General features: G+C 31.8%; 1 pseudogene; it reads right to left on the minus strand.

The window, feature by feature from the left end:
- The window catches only part of LOC128156245 (uncharacterized), a 41,553-nt pseudogene extending 27,767 nt beyond the window's left edge, over window positions 1-13,786 (minus strand).
- Window positions 13,787-14,318: the final 532 nt, after the last annotated feature.

Genomic DNA, 14,318 nt, shown 5'->3' on the forward strand with positions numbered 1-14,318 from the left:
TTAAACTCTTTTTTGTACCTAAAATATGACACAAGATTAAAAATAGTCTGTTAAACAAAGTAAATGTACATTGTATCATTGAAATTGAAGTATGAATTAAAATTATCATTATAACTTATAAAAATACTGTATGACGCGTTATCTAATTGGTTGTAGGCAATCACGTGTCAGAGCAATAAAACTTCGCATTTCCCTGGCAACGTCTATTATGTCAAACATATCCCACCCCTTTGGACACTGCGTGAATTTTCGATGCGTATAAAAATCCCAAGGATGAGCACATGTGTCATCAATGGATTAATCCATTAAACAATGGATAAGTTATCGGACTTTATCAACATTTTAAACATATATTAGAAAGAAACCGGTAAATATTCACTATGTTTTTGCTTTACAATATATGTTTTAAACATATATTAGAAAGACACCGGTAAATATTCACTATGTTTTTGCTTTACAAAAGTTGAAAACCATTAAAACCCGATTTATATTGTATAATCACCTGTTGTTTGGTATAATAAACAATTTATTGCATGAACGTTTGGGGAAATGAAGATTGAAATGAAGATTTGTTCCCCCCGAAAAATATAATTTTCCTTCGGGAATATATTATCCTTATCATCATGCAATAAATGAATAGTTCTACCTAAATATAAGAAGGCGTATTTTAAAATAACCAAGTTGTAGTTTTAAAATACTAATGAGATTGTTGTAAATATGATTTTAAAGTTGGTGGATAAAGATTACTCATAAATGAAAAGGACATATGCTTATTTAACTATTTAAAATACCAAGACTATTTTATTTTAAATGTGTATATTTATTTGGCAGTGATAGCTCTATATATGTTAGTCTTTATTGTGTCTTTTACTTATTTTGCTGCTTAAATAATTTGATAACATGAAATATCCCACAAAGGGGGCTAATACTCCAATGCACTGAAAACTCTTTATGCTCCCCATACTACTGAAGGTAGAAGCGTTAAAAATCAAACGTATAAGCATATAAATTTCGACATGCAGTCGTGTTGATTTGTAATTAGGTGTACTCTGAATATTGATCTGAGCATAAATAAAACTGAGAGAATTTTTAAATTGAAAAGATGGCATCTTCTGCAAGAGAAAAAAAAATAATGAAAAGTGATATGTTTTGTTAATAGCAAAAATACTGAGTAAAATCTAAAGTATTCATGCCTAAGTAAAACAAAGTTCTAGTACTATACCAGATATTATTGACAGTGCATCTGTGGCAAAAACTGAAACATGCCAATTAAACTAAAAGTGTTATATAAACATTTTTCAGTGTCTTTGCCTGTGATAACATTACATATTGAGTTTGTACTAAACAGTCCAATAAATTCAAATGACGTATAATTGGTGCGCAAGCGCGATTTGCTTATTTAGATTCAAATATTTAATCATACAATTGCTTAGAATTATATGAATACTATACAACATTGAGATGGTGACCATCTCAAATGGCCCCCTTACATAGTGGACAATATAATGAAAAGAATTTCAGAGAATTTTGCTTTGACCTTGACCTATAACTTTGAAATTTTCCACCTGGTATAGAACGTCTCATTTAATCTCATTACCACTTGCATACTGGCAATTTTGTTCAATCTGAACAGATTAACTAAATGGAAAATAATTTATGGTCTAAAACTGATTATAAGAGATTTCCTATGACCTTCACTTTGACTTGGTTCAATGTCACTGCACACCATTACCAAACAAAAAATTCTGTTTAAGTTAAGTATTAGCCAAAAAGGACTAAGTGGAGGGTATAAATATGCTCTTAAAAAGGATTTTAGTTTGATCTGATATGACATTGACACTTAATCTACTTACATCATGTAAAGTCACTGTATATCCTTTAATCAAAGGCACTATGTGATTGAAGTATGAGCCAGATTGAAGAAAAATGAGAGAAGATATGCTCCGGACAAGGATTTGTCATATAATCGTGCAATGACCTTCAGTTTTGACCTTCAAAAATTGGTTCAAGTTCACTACACACCCGTTATTCGTAAGCTCTGTTTATTTGAAGTATGAACCAAATAGGGCTAATTGGAAAGTACATATGCTCTAAAAAAGGATTTTTGCACGGCCCGATATGACCTTGACCCTTGACCTACAAACTTCATTCAATGTAACTGCACACCCTATGACCATAGACACTATGTGAGTGCAGCTTGAGCTATATTAAACCAAAGGGAGAGAAGATATGCTCCGGACAAGGATTTTATATATAAATCTGCTATGAACTTAACCTTTAAACTAAAAACATGATTAAAAGTCACTGCACACCCTTTACCAAAAGGCACTCTGTGGGTAAAGTATGAGCCAGATTTGGTCAAGGGGAGAGAAGATATGCTCCGGACAAGATATCTCGGACGGACAGATGAACAGGCAGACCGACGGACGCACAGACCGATCACTTTAGGGCGCCCGCAGAGGGGGCCATAAAAGTAATAAGGAATATTTCTTTGAATATCATGATGTAATGATTTCGGTCGGGGCGTGATCAAATCTATCATAAAGCTCTTCGGGCTTTATTTGATTCGATCACGCCCTGACCAAAATTATCATTTCATAAGAGCAACCCTCCTTTACAATAAATGCTGAAAGAATGATTCTTTTTTCCTTAAAAACTTCTTTGGTTACAAAAAAGATGTTTCTAACCTGTCAAATGAGATATTCTTTCATAACCAAAAACGTACTAGTATCTTAAAATTTTTCTACAGGATCCTTTGAATCTCCTGTTGGAATCATTGTATTATACCCTTAACAAACCTTTTAATAGAATATGTATTTCATTTGCAACCAGGAATTTCGTCAGGAAATTATTCAATTTATATCTCTTTATGAATTATCATATTCTCGTCTCGCCTTATAACAGTTCAGTGTGACTGTTTGAGTTTAGTATCACACGAGGAACATTTAAATGTCACACTGTCATTAATGTATCCGCCTTGAACCGTTTCAATGTCACAACATTTTATCTTATTAATCAGCCTAAAAGAAGGTCCATAACATTTTGTAGTCATTACATTTCTAAATATCCACTAAGGAATATTTCAATTTCACGGTATTTTTACATATCTGTTAAGGAACAATTGATGTCACAACACAAGTATTAACCTACTAACATTTCAATGTTTCAACATTCTAAAAACATCCTAGAAACGTTTCAACATCCGTATACTATCAGCCATGAAACATTCTTTAAATATCATCATTCTTTAAATATCATCAAGGAAGATGCTTGGGAAGTTTCCATGTTTTCCATGTTTGAATTCTTTCTTAATATCAGCTTAGAAACATTCCGCTGTCTAAGTATTTTCTATTTTAAGTTTTGGGTCAATTTAATGTTACAACATTCGTAATCTATCAGCCTTACAGGAAACTTAGGAGCCTCATTGTCGTAATATTTTGAATATTTCAACATAGAAACATGTCAATGAGTGGAATACTCCATTTCGTCAACTTTGGTAACGTACCAGAATCAAAACAATTTAATGACATACCATTCTTATGGTATCAGCTTAAGAATAATCTATGGAAATTTTCATTTCATAACTTTTTAAAAATATCAGCTTAGGAACATTTCAATTTTACACCGTTTATTAAGTGTCAGCCTTATTATATTCAATGTCACAAAATATATTAAGGAATGGCCGAAGACCATTTCAATATAAAATCACAATACTCTTTAGATGAAATGTGGTGATGGAAAACAGTATTCAAAATCAAAAGTCTAAATCAGGTGCCATGGAAAAGTAAGTTTTCTCTGCTGACCGGTGCCACCCTCCATGTGTTCTTTGTCTTCATCGGGAAAATCCGTAGACAATTAGGTGATTAATTATGGTCTAACAATATAAAGGAAAAACGTTAGTCGGCCCATTAGAATATTTGCTGACAAAGTCGTTGAATATATCGACCATAAAACATACGACATGACGACTTCAATAGAGACTGTTCATAATCTTGTTTTATTAACTAGTTTGTTATATAAATATATATAGGGCATACATGTATCTATACTACTATATTAAAATAATAGACTCGAATGTTTGTGCTTTAATACCGAAACATTGGAAGAGTACTGTCTTTTGTTTTATATAATTATTTTAAACAACATTACAACATTGGTACTCGAAAATAACCAATTTGTTTTTATTTTTTCTCAATCAAACTTTGTTAATTAATAATCAACGAAAATTCCTCAAAAAATTCCGGAAATCATCTAAGTTTTTTTGATTTTACAATCTTGCCCATGCGCATAACATTCACGCTAAATCACGGGAGGCTCTTTTTCCACAATATCACATTTGCATGGATAAACTTGGAAACGATAAAACAAATGCGTGTAAATTTCCATTGGACATTTTTCTGTTCATCAAAGAAAATACGGGAGATAACTCTGACACAGTGCATTTACTATTAGAAATTCCGAGAGTTTCGAATGTCAACATGGTGTGTAAAAAACGTTGTTGAAATATGTTGAATTCTGCAATTTTGGAATTAATCTTTTTAAAGAAAGGTATTTACAGCTTCAAAATGGTTTGTTGCGAACAATTTGACTGTTATTTTCAATGCAACTTTATCAATTTTCTCCAAAATCGTTTTGGAGCGATTCTGCAATTTTCTGTTACACTACGGGTAAATGGGAGGCATTTCAACTGTGGTGATGGCTTTTCCCGAGACACAGTTAGATTATTCCAACTCAGCAGAGTGTAGTAAAATTAATAGCATTATTGTAGGCTTTGAAGTTTGTTTGTGCAAATGTCAACAATATACGGTGTTTCGATGTATCTATTTTGTACATGCCCGATACCATATGCAATGTTAACCCGTGCAGGCACGGGTCAAATTCTATTGTGTGTATATATATATATATATATATATATATTATATATATATATATATATATATATATATATATATATATATATATATATATATATATATATATATATATATATATATATATAGTTAAATCCAAAAAATATCGCAGTGTCCGGTTTTATATATAGAAAATTTGAAAAATGAAAGACAACACAGTGTAAAACGTTTTACTCTGTGTTGTCTTTCATTTTTCAAATTTTATATATATATATATATATATATATATATATATATATATATATTTATATATATATATATATATATATATATATATATATATATATATATATATATATATATATACACGGTGAAACGTAGAGTTTGTTGAATTCGCTGTTATACACGTAGGGAGAGGGAAAATTAGATTTAACATTTTGTGTCCAATAAATTGTTACAATTTATTACAATAAAATATGTTCAATCATTCGATGTCATAACAGGCTATTTGTATCAGCCTAGGAACATTTCAATGACATATCGTCCTTAAAATATCAACCAATGAACATGTCACACATCATATCTATAATTTATGCGATCTTAACATTATTGAAATTCTATAAAAGGTAATTGTAGAAAAAAGAGATATCTTAAAAATCGTTTATTCAATTATCTCCAATGAATATATTCTAGTTTTTGTTTCGTTTTTTCTTCTAAAATGTCTTCTTTATGTTAAAAACGCTGAAATAAGTCTATCTGTGTTTTAAAGATAAGAGCCCCATGGGCCACATTGCTCACCTGAACAGCAGTTCATTGTAACATTCTATTTCGTGGCATATGCTTTTTCTATTTTAATCATTGAACCCCTTTCTGTGGCCCCAGTATTGGTCCGAGGTTTATGATTGGCTTTAACAACATAAATAGTAACATAGGAATGAAAATGTGTAGCACTGCGGCGGGACCTCACGTACACAGCATGAAAAACTGAACGTGAAAGCGTTCCACATTAAGAGGAATACTCTCAGACTGTACAGAACAACATCAAGAAAGATAACTCTTGGTTCCACTTCATTAGATTTTACACAATTTGAGGATCATTGCAAAATAATCTCACAAACTGTAGCATAATAGTTCTCGAGAAAAACTTTTTAAAAGCATTTTCAATATATCTTTCTATGTTAAACTGTGAACCCCTCTTGGGGTCCCAGTATTAGTCCAGTGCCAAAGCTTTATTAATTTGGAATCTACATTATTTAAGGATGCTTGCATAGTAATCTCACACGCTGAAGCATTATAGTTCTCTAGAAAAAGATTTTTAAACATTTTCCCTCTATATTTCTATGTTAAACTTGAACACCTCTTGGTGCTCCAGTATTAGATCGATGGTCACGGCTTTTATAATTTCGAATGTACACTATTTGAGGATGCTTAGTAGTTATTTGACAAAAATTGAAGCATTGTTGTTCTCGAGATGAAGATTTTCCATATACTTCTACATTTAGCTTTTAACCCATCTTGGGTCCCCAGTATTAGTCCAGGGGTCACTATTTTAAAACTATCGAACCTACATTATCCAAGGTTGTATGCATGAAAGTAATCACACAAATTGAAGCATTGTAGTTCTCGAGAAGAGGATTTTTTAACATGTTACCTTTATATTTCTATAATAAACTTTGATCCCCTCTTGGGGCCCCAGTATTAGTCCGGGGGTCACGATTTTACCAATTAAGAATCTACATTAGCCAGGGATGCATGCATAGTAATTTCACAAACTATAACATTGTAGTTCTTGAGAAGAACATTTTTAAACGTTTCCTTTATATTTTTTAAAATGTTTAAATTTTTCACCCCTCTTGGAGCCCCAGTATTTGTCCAGGAGTCACAATTTTTACAAATTCAATCTACATTATTTAAGGGTGTACATATATGCATAGTAATATCCCAAACTGTTGCATTATAGTTCTTGAGAAGAAGATTTTATAACATGTTCCTTTATATGTTAAATTTTAAACCCCTACTGGGGCCCCGATTTTTGTCCAGGGATCACGATTTTTACAATGTAGAATCTTCACTATATATACAACCTTTTGTGGAAATATTGGCATTTTTGGTGCAATAGTTCTTGAGAAGACAATTCTTACACATTTTTCCTATGTAGTTCTATGTTAAACTTTGAACCCTACCTGGGACTCCAGTTTTGGTCCGAGGGTCACGATTTCTACAATTTAGAATCTTCACTATACATATCAAAGGCCGGAACGCCCACAAAAGCCTCGAGCTGAAATTTTCTTAAATATAGGTATCATTATTTTAAAGTTCTGTACCAATAGTCGTATATCAAATTATATCAAAAATAAAATGGTTTGTGTAACTAAATTCGTAAATATTATAATTTTTATTGCCAAGCAGACAACATACAAATACACATAAAACATGGGTTCATCAACAAAAGTTCACAATAGCCCTCGCCATGCACCGGGACACTTCCGTCCTCGACCAGGGATCCCGCAAGATAGAGATCCGTGCACGCACTGTCTGAGTTAGGTCGTACGTACAAAAGTCCATAAAAACCACAATATGCAACTATGTTTTTATACGCAATTTTAACATCACCATGTGATTGTATACTCAGTATATTTCCTTATAAAATACGAAGTGATGCATTTGTAATACAATGAATCATAACTCATCATGGTTACAAAAATCGAAAAAAATTCAAAGTTCAAAAATAAATTATATTCTTTCTGCTTTAAACAGTCTTTGAACAAATTTCATGGGTTCATCATTTGTATACGAGGATAACACATATTAACAGTATTTCCCTAATTATAATAAAACATGCTTATTTAAAATCTAATTCTCATGTGAAACAAGATTATCTATGGTATGGTTGTTTACAATTAAATCCACACCACGTGCGTTTGATCTGCCCTATCTAAAATGCTCAACCAAATTAGCTGCAATATTGCAACAAAATCACAAGATAAATTTATCGCTTACATTTATTTTGGAGACCGTGCCCGATAACAAATAAATTTACATCTAATTTTTTATTTTTATCGGGCACGGTATCCAAATTACATCTAAGCGATTAACGTAAATAATATTTAGTGAATTTTTATTTTTATCGTATTCATCCGTCATTTCTTGATAAAACAACCTTATATACTTATGCAATGAGTTGTCAATAATCAGGGAGACGAAGTTGGTTTTTTTGGTGCACAATGTATTTGAATAAATGGAACAAAAGTCATGTAAACATTTTTCCTGTGTATTTCTATGTTAAACTTTGAACCCCGCCTGGGGCCCCAGTTTTGGTCCGAAAATCACGATTTTTACAATTTAAAATCTTCACTAAATATATACAAACTTTTTTGTAAAAATTGGCATTTCAGGTGTAGTGGTTCTTGAGAATAAGATTTTTAAAGACACGCACCCTATACTCACTGTTTCGCAATTATTTCCCTTTTTAAAAGGGCTGTGCCCTTTATTTTAACAACTTATAACCCCCTATCCATTAGGATGCTTTGTACCATATTTGGTAAAACTTGGTCCAGTGGTTTTTGAGAAGAAGTCGAAAATGTGAAAATTTTACAGACGGACAGACGGACGGACGGACGACGGACAACGGATGATCAGAAAAGCTCACTTGAACCTTCGGTTCAGGTGAGCTAAAAAGGATACCATCGTGTTTTGTAAAAATATATATTAATCTTTAGCGATTGTGGCATAATCTATACATATTACACGAAACGCATCCATGGAACCATAAACTTACCTTGCTACAGCTGCTTTTTTATCTTTTAGGGCGTCCTCCCTAGCCGTTGTTTCTCTAGATAGTTTTTTCTGCAATTGATCAACGGTTGTCTGAAGATCCTGGATGATTTTTTGACTTTGGGTTTCCTGTAGTCTCAGCAACTGAACCTGGTTTTGTATGGTTGTTAGGGCATCTTCTACAGTTTTCTCACTGTAATATTTAAACAAAAAAGCCCATGGATTAAGTAATTCTTATGATAATACTAGTACTTTTCGTTTTCTGATAGAAATAACCACATTTATTTTCATTTTGACATAATGAATTTTGGATCGATTGCACACAATGTTTTAATAATAGCATTTGCAGACCTTATGTACCCAAGTACTTTTTAATTGTAAATGAGCATGGTTGAACAAAACTCTTATGAATAGAATACTTGTTATGTATTAGTACAGTTGAATAGCAAAATCTTAAACTATAGCACTGTGGTTTTAAAAGAATTGTTTCCTTCGATATTCCTTTATAGAACGTTTTTTTCTTTTTTCTTATATAGTGGAGGCAACGACACAGTTTTTTTTTGTTGTTGTTTTTTTAAATTTATATATTTACATTTACAAATATGCTTCCTTATATGGATCTGTAGAATAGAGAAAACGTTTAATTCTGTATTAACTTTTTCATGACGTCACAGTGATAAAAGCATGCGCTTATCGCTTGTTGCGTAGATTATAGTTAACATAAAATCTCGATTATTTTAACAATTCTGAAAAATTTGCCCTTTTCAATGTAAATATAAGTAATAAACAGCAATAATACTACTATAAATATAATACAATATAATATATTTATAATACTATAAAACTACTATATTTTATAGATATTTGGTTCAAAAAAGAAACGAACGGCAAGTTAAAACGTGTACCGGGATATGATTGATAGGTCATCAAATCTTCTGAGAAGCCCTTCGGCTTCACAGGATTTGATCACGTGACCAACCAAGTTCATATCCCGGTAAACGTTTTAAATTGCCGTCATTTCTTTTTTGAACCAAATATATATAAAATATAGACGTTTTATAGGTCTTGGAATATTTTTCAATACTAGTACATTGAAATAATATTTTCAAATGTAAAATTTTGCACCTTCCTGATGGAAAAGTTTGAATTACAAAATTAAATCTTATGAAAATACTTCTTTTAGGATGCAGATAATATAGAACTCGACCCAAAACATTTCACATTTGAAATATCAGACTTCAATTTATATCTGTCAAAGTATCATCAATTTAAGGTTAGACGACACGTTCCATAACTTTAAATATAACTTTTACCAGAATTATTTTTATTAATTTACTACTACATATGTACTTTGACAAGCTTTCTTGCCAAAAAAATTAGGGTACCTTACCAAACATTTATGCAAGATACTAGAGTATGCAATTTCCTATATAATCGTTTTGAAAATACATGCACTTGAATTGCTGATATAAAATATTTTGGCATGAATATAATTATATATATTTTTGAAATTTTAGTCATTTTAAAAATGATAATAAATATTAGAAATTTTATTTGGTTTATTATCAGGCCTTGGAAATTTTGAAAAAAAATCATTATTATATAAGTAAGTTGTCGTCTGACCGTGAGACAAAGAAAATTTATCGATATACGTCAACAGTTTTTCCTCTTATCTCTGTTTTTTCAATTTTGTTTTATTTCTGAATGCTTAAGCCAGCTAATAACATGCCGATCACGCTTTCTCGTCTACATTTTGTTAAAGCTGACATGAATTCATAAATACGCATTATGTCCGACTAACGCCTTAATAGTTGTCGATTTATATTGTTCTACTCATCGCTACAGACCCCTTATATAAGGCCGAGAGCACTATTCATATATTCACTGCATTCAAGTACATGTATTACATACGCCTGAACACGTTACTTTGGCCGAAAAGACTTGTAGAAACCCGTTTTAAACAAAAAACAATATGACAACTACTGCACTGGCAAGGAATATCCAATGAACGACGAAACAAGACACACAGAAATCCAGGCACACATACTTCAAAAATCCTCGATAATAGTAGACAATTTTCCTGTGTAGGTTATAACATCGCACATGCGCAAACCACATATTGTGGCAGATCGAGCAATGTCAATGATCGCATGGATTTTAGAAACGGTGCGTTTTTGTGGAAATTGATGGAAACGATGTTACTTTGTTACTTTCTTGAATTTCCTATTATTTACTTCTGTGTTGAATATAATGTCGCTGGGTTTACAAAAAAAAAATGCAGACGTTATGCACCCTGTATGAGCGACACGTGTGTTCGATGTGCATGCGAAGAAAAGGCAGCACTATTTGTGCAAAATTTTACGGATACCATAAAAATTCTTTAAAAGAAAAATATATTTTGTGTTTTATTTATTGCAGCTTCGTATATTCATTGTTACAAACATTTTACAACAATGTGTAGTTCAGGCATTTAGAAGTCCGTGCACCCTGAATGCCTCCATTGGAAAGCAACCGACTGTTACTTTCTCAACCGGTATAAATATCCCAGTGGAAGTAGCTGAGCGATCAATACTAATATGGCTACCAAATGTTTTTATGAATTCATGTCAGCTTTAAAGTACTAAAATTAGCTTGCGAGATCACGTGACGATGAGTATTTACAATGGCGTTCACTCTCTTACACCCCTGCGAATGTGTTGGGATTGATTTCTTTATTGCTGCTAAGTATGTAATAAATCAAGAGGTGCTGGAATGAAAGTTCACGAAATTTCCCCGAGATTCGTCCAGTTCCTGTAAAATTTAGAGCGGAAGTATACGTGTTCGGATAATATTCTCAAAATACGTAAGTACTGGTCATTTTTCATTTCATATCCTATTTAGATTTATGTTAAAACATGAAAATCTATTAAAATATATATGTTTTATTTCATCATCTTGCGGTTATTTAAACTAAACGATGATTTTAAGAACAGAGTTATCGTTCGTGTTCAACCACTCTACACGTGGTTGAAGATATAAACATTAGGTTGCTTTATATAATCATAGCCATGTTTGATGCTTTTGATGTGCAATACCATGCTTTTTAAAAAATGAATGGTTGTCTGTTTTGTATTAAAACTTAGTATATCCAGCCATTTTCAAGGAACATTCTGCATAAAAAAGTATAGTTTGTTTCACTATTGATGCTATTGTTAGGTCAGGCGCGGATCGAGAATTAATCCTTAGGGGGATCGCTACTAAGCACGTTATTTGTTGCAACAACAGAAATAAAATCTATATTTTCTATTGTCATATTTATTTCTAGAACTCATTTTATCCACCAACTAATGAAGATAAAGTTTAAAAAACGTAAAGATCTTATAATGTATTTGACAACAAGTACCTAGATTCTAGGAAATAGACTACAAACACGAGGCACGATTTTCACTGCAATACTGAAAGGGTCAAATAAAACCGCATAGTGTGAAAGGACAAGAGCGTACAAGGCCTGACAAATCCCGCGTACCCAGGATTTTGAAATGGCATATGAACATACAAAAAATCTTTACATTTGAAACTGTGCATCGGCACATTTACATGTATAATAAAGAACTGCATTCTCTTACAAATACATAATATAGAATAATTCATGCACTTGTTACTTGTCTCCTTTGTTTTATTTGATGCTTTCTTAGCATTATAGTATGATCTCGTATCTGTGCTAGCGCTATTTTTATTCGACATTGTGTGTACAGATTATGAACATAACGTAATTGTTGGCATTATATAAATGGTATTAGATTTTTTTCATAATAATCCAAGAAAAAAGCAAAACATATTTTACTTAAGGTCAGACGACACGTTCCTATATATATATAGTTTATATAACTTTTTCCAGGAATTTGTTGATGGTTTACTACTATTTTGACAAGCTTTCTTGCAAAAAATTAGGGTACCTTACCGGGCATTTCTGCAAAATACTAGAGTATGCAATTTCCTAGATAATCTTCTTGAAAATACATTTGAATTGCTGATATAAAAATAAATACATATACAGCACAGCAAAATTCACTATATTGGAACTCTATCTCGGCCGGGTCTGAACCTATACGCTTCTGGCAGTGAGCAACCACGGTTCTAACCACTCGGCCATCAAGACACATAACAACAGCCAATTAAATTTTAATCATTTTTTAAAATAATTATAAAATTAATATTTTTTATTGGAAGTCTTTATTACGAGGAGATACAAAAAAGATTCTCGAGGAACGTGTCGTCTGACCTTAAAAGCAAATAAATTAAAAATAAAACGCCGTCAATACGATTCGAACACCCTATCCATGGAGGAGGATGGACTACGAGCCTCCGCCTCCGCCTATTACAATGAGCTACGTTGACACATTAGAGTAAGTGTAAATAAATTTAACTCTTTGACAATGATTAATAAAGTAAAACGTTTATGGTGAAAATCACAAATTTGACCCATAATGGGTCTAGACTCCATTTTAATAAATCAATAATAAAAATCAATATAAACTTATTCTTTAAATAAAAGTACTTTTTTTTAGGATGGAGTCAGGACCCATTCATACCTAATTTTGCAATTAAGAACAGTGAATGGTCTAAGATTTAGGAAAAAAACCGGTGCGCAGCTTTATTTGGAAACCTATACCTGTCGTGTTAATAGAATGAAATCACAATATTGACTTCCATCGTGAAATTTATAATGAAAACGATACACACAAGTCAAAAATTAATATTCTAACTAGAATTGAAATTCTTTCGCCTTCATTGCTTCGAGTGGGGGGTTTAATTTACAAGCCTTGTACGCCCCTGTTCTTTAATCGATAATAACATTCGCAGGGGTGTCTTATCTGGAGATAAAGAAATTAATTTACAGTCGAACTAAATTGTATATTTTGTAGAATGTTTTGAACTTATATGGCTTGAAAAACATCCAATAAATACGGCATATATAATACAATATAATTTAAATGTTTAATGACACTAAAAGGATACTGTAAAATATGTGATTTATACATGATTTCACCTTATTCTTTGTACAAATAGGTAATACGACCAAAAAGGAATATTAGGTTTCCTTACCTTTTTAACGTCTTTGAAGGACTATCACAGTGTTCCAATTCCTTGTAGGATTTTTGATTCGCCATTACAAGGCGAAAAACAATTTGTACTTTCGGTTTGCATGAGTTTAAACAGCAGAAAACGAAAAATGGCAAAAGGCAATTCTATGAAAGACGAATAAGCCAACACTAAAAAAAAAAGAAAAAAAAAGAAAAGATATCGTAATGATGAGGAAAAAAAACCTCGTTATTACGAATTCATTATCTCATTATTACGAAAAAAGATCTCGTGATACCGAGAAAAGATCTCGTTATAAGAGTTTATTATTTCATTATAACGAGAATATATCTCGTAAGAACGAGAAAAGATCTATATAAAATGGTGCGTTTCTTTGTTCTACACGTACTCTCCGAGTCTTTTTTTATTAAATGGGTGAACAAAGGAACAGACACATATTTGATCTTTTTTTAATATAATCCTATTGGAATTGAAATTCCTTTAGGAAATCCTTGTATTTCGATAGGAAATTTGAAATTTCTTGGAGGAAACATCCTTTTTCCCATGGGGAAAAATTATTTTCCTTTAGGAATTTATGTTTGAAAGGTAAATATTACACCTGACAAGTGATAT

This window comes from Crassostrea angulata, chromosome 7 (assembly GCF_025612915.1).
Source record: "Crassostrea angulata isolate pt1a10 chromosome 7, ASM2561291v2, whole genome shotgun sequence".
Taxonomy (NCBI): Eukaryota; Metazoa; Mollusca; class Bivalvia; order Ostreida; family Ostreidae; genus Magallana; species Magallana angulata.